This window comes from Serinus canaria, chromosome 26, assembly GCF_022539315.1.
Source record: "Serinus canaria isolate serCan28SL12 chromosome 26, serCan2020, whole genome shotgun sequence".
NCBI classification, from domain to species: domain Eukaryota; kingdom Metazoa; phylum Chordata; class Aves; order Passeriformes; family Fringillidae; genus Serinus; species Serinus canaria.
In genome coordinates this window covers 3,337,055-3,343,623 of record NC_066339.1, presented here as the reverse complement: position 1 = coordinate 3,343,623, position 6,569 = coordinate 3,337,055, and positions in this window count along the sequence as shown.

Here is a 6,569-nt window from a genome sequence, read left to right as displayed (position 1 = left end):
AAACTCCCCAAATCTTTCCAAATCACCCCCAAAATCACAGGTGAGACCCCACAGAGCCCAGTCCTGGTTCATTCTAAAACCTCAGGAAATGGGGAATTTAAAACATCCCTCCCTTTATCCTGCCTGCTCTTCCTGATGTTTGGGGCATCCCTGACCCCCCAAAACACCCCAAATCTCCCCAAATCACCCCCAAAATCACAGGTGAGACCCCACAGAGTCCAGTTCTGATCCATTCAAACCAGTCCTGGTCCACTCTAAACCTCAGGAAATGGGGGATTTAAAACATCCCTCTCCTCATCCTGCCTGCTCTTCCTGATGTTTGGGATATCCCTGGCCATTCAAACTCCCCAAATCACCCCCAAAATCACAGGTGAGACCCCACAGAGTCCAGTTCTGATCCATTCAAACCAGTCCTGGTCCACTCTAAACCTCAGGAAATGGGGGATTTAAAACATCCCTCTCCTCATCCTGCCTGCTCTTCCTGATGTTTGGGGCATCCCTGACCACCCAAAACTCCCCAAATCTCCCCAAATCACCCCCAAAATCACAGGTGAGACCCCACCGAGCCCAGTCCTGGTCCATTCAAACCAGTCCTGGTCCACTCTAAACCTCAGGAAATGGGGGATTTAAAACATCCCTCCCCTCATCCTGCCTGCTCTTCCTGATGTTTGGGGCATCCCTGACCACCCAAAACACACCAAATCTCCCCAAAATCCCAGGTGAGACCCCACTGACCCCACTGACCCCACAGCAGTGGGGTTTGGAGCCTCCTGTGCCTGGCACAGTCTATGATGATCCAAAAAAATCCTCCCAGGTTGGTAAAGAACATCAGGAGCTTCCTGCTGAATAAACCAAATCCAGTCTCAGGCTGTTCTTGCAGCTGATAATAAATCCAACTCAATAATAATAATAATAATAATAATAATAATAATAATAATAATAATAATAATAATAATAATAATAATAATAATAATAATAATAATAATAAACAACTCCAGAGTTCACCTTTTCCTTTCTGTTTTGTTGGGTATTTTCATTTTGACCCACATGTGTGGAAAGCTGCTCCAAGAGAGGCAACTGCCAGAGGTAAAATTGAAGCCACAGGCACTGAAGACAGCAAATTACTTGTTTATCATCCTTAAGCTCTCCCTGTTGGTTTCCTTGTGCAGCCAGGGATGTTTAAAGGTTTTGGTAGCTGTGAAATGTTTCAATTTCCTGCCCTGCTCCCTCGTCTCCTTTCGCTGTTACATTAGCATTTAAAAACCAGACACAGCTTTACAACCTTCAAATCAATAATGGGGAAAAAAAGAGAGAGAAACAACCAAAATTACATTTCAAGGCTGGACATAAATGGCTTTTTCCTGTCCTCTGCTCTGGGGGTGATCGGTGTGTGTGTGTGTTAGCTGGGGTGTGCACAGACAGAGGGGAAAGGAGGATTCACCCGGGCCAGAATTCCCACCCACGGACAGTGGCCAGGCTGGAAAAGCTGTTTGGGACATGGAAATTGCAGGAAAATACAAAGGGAAAGAGAAATTCTCCTTAAAGACAGCAGAAAACTCCACATTCCTTTGGGTTTTCATCCCAAGGAGAGCAGCCAGGTGAGCGTGTCCCAGCCCTGTCTTGCTACCTTTTCTTAATATAAAAATGAGTTAATAAAATAAATATTAATTATCAATGTTTTATTAATTTCATTATATTAATTTTAATCATATGCATTAAAGTTATACTATATATCTAATATCATAATATATATATATAATATAATTAATATATATATAATATAATATAACTCCTCTCCTCTCTCTCTCTCCTCTCCTCTCCTCTCCTCTCCTCTCATCTCCTTCAGTCCTGTCCTGTCCTGTATGTCTGTCCCTCGTGTCCTGTCTCTCCTCCTTACCTGTCCTCTCCTACTCCCTCCTGTCCTCTCCTGTCCTGTCCTCTCCGCTCCCTCTCCTCCTTCCTCCTCTCCTCTCCTCTCCTCTCACTCTCCTCTCCTTCCTCTCCCCTTCCTCTCTCTCCTCTCCTCTCCTCCTCATCCTCTCCTCTACTCTCCTCTCCTCTCCTCTCCCTCCCTGTCCCCTACTATTTCCTTTCTCCTCCTCCTTTTTCAGCCTCCTACTGCTTCCTTCTTCTTCCTTCTTCCGCTCCTTCTATCTCCGGTATTCCTCTATCTCTCTTCACAGATCTTGATACATCAACCTCTGCCCAGCCTGCAATCGCAAAGACTTCTTAATACTACTTATTAAAAGCATACAATACTACAATATTTGAAATTATTTATTAGACTCAAGACTTAAAGTATTAAAAAGAATATTGAAAATGAGCTATTATTGGGCACCATAACCCAAATTAACGCTCATTGTTGGAGGTGCCACTGGCAGTTTAGCGCACCTGTGCTCAGCAGAGAGGAAGCCCAGCAGAATTGTTACCCCTCAGGAAATGTGTTGGGGATTTTTTATTTTGTTTGTTTCCCCTCCCCATCAGTGTGTGAAAATCTCCTTGGAAACAGAGCCTGGCTGGGGCTGGGATGGGATGGGATGGGATGGGATGGGATGGGATGGGATGGATGGGATGGGATGGGATGGGATGGGATGGGATGGGATGGGATGGGATGGGATGGGATGGGATGGGATGGGATGGGATGGATGGGATGGTGATGGGGTCATGGGATGGGATGGGATGGTGGGATGGGATGGGATGGGATGGGATGGGATGGGACGGGATGGGATGGGGTGGGATAATGGGATGGGCTCTGGAAAGAGTCAGGAGTTTTCATTATTATCTTTTTAGCCTTCTGTCTGTATCCTTTCTGCATTCTTTAGTACAGTTTCGTTTAGTATTCTTTAATATAATATAGTATCATAAAGTAATAAATTGGCCTTCTGAGAGCATGGAGTCAGAGCCATCATTCCTGCCCTCGTTGGGACATTCCCAGCAAATACAATAGAGCAGCACAGCTGTGCACCCCAAAATGCCAGATGTGTTCTGGGGGAGCAGATCCCCAGATGTGGGGAGCAGATCCCCAGATGTGTTCTGGGGGGCAGATCCCCAGATGTGTTCTAGAGGAGATCCCCAGATGTGTTCTAGGGGAGCAGATCTCCCTGGAGGGAGCCAGGAGAACCCAGTTCTCAGCCCTCTGGAGAACCTGCATGGTTTTGGGACAGGTGACCCCTCCCTGCACCCCTCCCTGCCCCCCAGGCTGCTGTGCCCAGGTTTTGGTTGGAAATGGGCACCAGCTCCAGGGAGCCCCTCCCTGCTCCCCTCTGCCCCCCGCACCCCTCCCTGTTCCTCGGGGAGAGCAGAGGAGCTAATCCTCAATCTGCTCCCATCTGGGCTGCCTGGCAGGCAGAGCGAGGGGCCGCCAGCCTCGGCCAGGGCAGTTAATGCTCCTTAATCCCCTGCCAGGCTGAGGTGTCTGAGCAGAAGGTGACAAAGTACAGCGGTGGCACAGCGCGTCCTGCGGGGGCTGGGCCGGCTGGGGACAGGGACAGGAACGTGTGGGATCAGGTCTGGGGAAAGGAAAAGGGTTAGGAATGTGTGGGATCAGGCCTGGGGAAAGGAAAAGGGTTAGGAACGTGTGGGGTCAGCCCTGGGGAAAGGAAAAGGGTTAGGAATGTGTGGGGTCAGCCCTGGGGAAAAGGGAAGGGATCAGGAACATGTGGGGTTAAGGGCAGGAATCTGTGGGGTCAGGGGCAGGAACGTGTGGGACCAGCCCTGGGAAAAGGAAAATGTTTAGGAACATGTGGGTTCAAGGGCAGAAACGTGTGGGAGCAGCTCTGGGAGGGGGTTAGGGACATATGGGAGCAGCCCTAGGGAAAGGAAAAGGGGTCAGGAACATGTGGGACCAGCCCTGGGGAAGGGAAAGAGTCAGGAACATGTGGGGTCAAGGGCATAAACATATGGGAGCAGCCCTGGGGAAAGAAAAGGGGTTAGGCACATGTGGGATCAAGGGCACGAATCTGTGGGGTCAGGGGCAGGAACGTGAGGGACCAGCCCTAGGGAAAGGAAATGGGTAAGGAAGGTGTGGAGCCAGCTCTGGGGAAAGGAAAGGTGTCAGGAACATGTGGGACAAAGGGGTTAGGGGCATGTGGGACCAGCCCTGGGGATGGATTCTGCCTGGCCCTGAGCTTTGCTGTCCCTGCCCTGCCCTGGCTGCTCTGAAGTCCCCCTGGACACCATTCCCATGCTCTGGGATGCTGAGCAGGCATTATTTGAGATAATTCCCACTCCCGTTGGTGGGGCAGGCAGCAATGGCCCAGCTCGGGTGTGCTCCAGTGCTCTGAGGGAAATCAGCTTTAAAACTCCCAACAGCTGAATTAACTCCTCATCTCCATTTCTAACTTCCCTTGTGGAGCTGAAGGTCTGATTTCCCTTTGGTATTTTATCACGAAGCAGATTCTCCGAGGAACTCTTGCAGAGCAGGAATTCCCAGCTGGGAGAAGAGGGAATGGTGACTTTGATGGCAAAGAGCTCTGATAAAAGCAAATCCTTCCACCTCATCCTCATTGTCCACCAAGAAATTCCAGCAGCACGGAATAGGAGTGCTGAATCCCCCTCAAAATCTGATTTTAACCACCTGGCTGGGTGCCTCCGAGTGCCTGATAACGCTGAACCAAGGGGAGTGCAACCCCTGTTTTCCAGGCAGATCATGGACCGAGAGGATTCTTTTAGCCAGAGGCCGGATCAAGCTGTGGCAGTCGGTTCTGTGCCTCCAAAAAATCGTTTAACCAGACAATGGCTTTGTCTCTGCTCGGGGTTAATTGCTGAGCATCTCTCGGAGTGATTTCCATGCTCATTTCACAGCCCATCTGAGAGGCAGCAGGATGTGTTTAGCACTGCTGCAAGATGGAATTGCTGCCCTTTGTGGCAGAAAAATGGCATTTTGGAGCCTGCGAGTGCATGGGTCTGTCCCCTGTAGCTCAGCTGGGCTCAGAGATCCCCAGGTTCCTCTGGTCACCTCTTGGGAACCTTGGCCTCCAGGCACCTTTGCCAGATGTGTCAGCCACAGCTGGAAGTGCAGAGCAGCTCTTTGGGGGGAATTGAAAGAATTATTAGCAGCTTGCCCAGAGAAGCTGCTGCTGCCCCATCCCTGGGAGAGCCCAAACCTGCGTTTGTGGCTGTGATGGATCATCCCCCCCTCAGCCAGCCCGTGGTTCCTCCACTGGTGGAGGAAAAGGAACAAAACCCTCACACAGGGGGGCATTCCTGGGTGATTTGTCCCTGGTGTTTCTGGGTGTGGGGATTGTGACCCAGCTCTGTTCACAGAGAGCAGCAGGCACAACTTCTCCAAGGATTTTTGCTGGGGAAGGCAGCGAGAAGCTCAGAGAAGAAGAGAAAACAATTCTTATCTCCATTTGCCACTCCTGTTGTTTGGCACACACGGAATGTGTCATGGAGATTGTTTATGGCACATGAGGAATGTGTCATGGAGATTGTTTATGGCACATGTGGAATGTGTCATGGAGATTGTTTATGGCACATGTGGAATGTGTCATGGAGATTGTTTATGGCACACGTGGAATGTGTCATGGAGATTGTTTATGGCACATGTGGAATGTGTCATGGAGATTGTTTATGGCACATGTGGAATGTGTCATGGAGATTGTTTATGGCACATGTGGAATGTGTAATGGAGTTTATGACACATGAGGAATGTGTCATGGAGATTGTTTATGGCACATGGGAATGTGTCATGGAGATTGTTTATGGCACATGGAATGTCATGGAGATTGTTTATGGCACATGAGGAATGTGTCATGGAGATTGTTTATGGCACATGAGGAATGTGTAATGGAGTTTATGACACATGAGGAATGTGTCATGGAGATTGTTTACTGAAAGTGATCTGTTTGTTAATTGGATTCTGCTGAGTTGTTTGGATTGATTGGCCAGTTGGGTCAGAGCTGTGTTGTGGCTGTCTCCAGACCGTCATGGGTTTTTCTTTAATATCTCTTCAGTGTAGTATCTCTTTAGTATAGTTATAGTATAGTATTAGTGTAATATGACCTAGCTTAATAAAGCTTTTGTTCACCTCCTGAACCATGGAGTCAGAGCACTTTATTCCCTGGCTGGGGCCTCTCCTGTTTCTACGACAGGGGATTGCTGTGTGAGCAGCAGAGTCGTGGTTTCTGCAGCCTGGGCTCCTCCTGGGGTGGGGAGTGTGGGGAGCCCCAGCCTGGTTTGGGTGGGGGTGGCACAGAGAGATGCTCGGGGGTCTGTGCCTTGAGGTTTTATGTGTGTTTGAGGTTTCACATAGGTTTATTGGCAAAGGAACAAAACAAACCCCAAGACTCATAGAGCCCATATCTGATCCTAGCTCTGCTTCCAGCTTGGATGGGGTTTTGTGTGGTTCTGCCTCAGCCCGTTCAGATCCCTGGTTTTGGTGGATATTCTGTGCCTGGCTCTGTCTGGGGAGCTCAGCCCCAAGCCTGGGACAGCTCCTGGAGCTGCTGCCCTTCCTCACAGACAATTCCCATCAATCCAGGGCGTCCAATCCCACCCTGGGCCTTAATGAGCCCTGCTGCTGTCACACCGAGGTGAGAGCCAGCCCTGTCCCGGCAAGGGGCAGA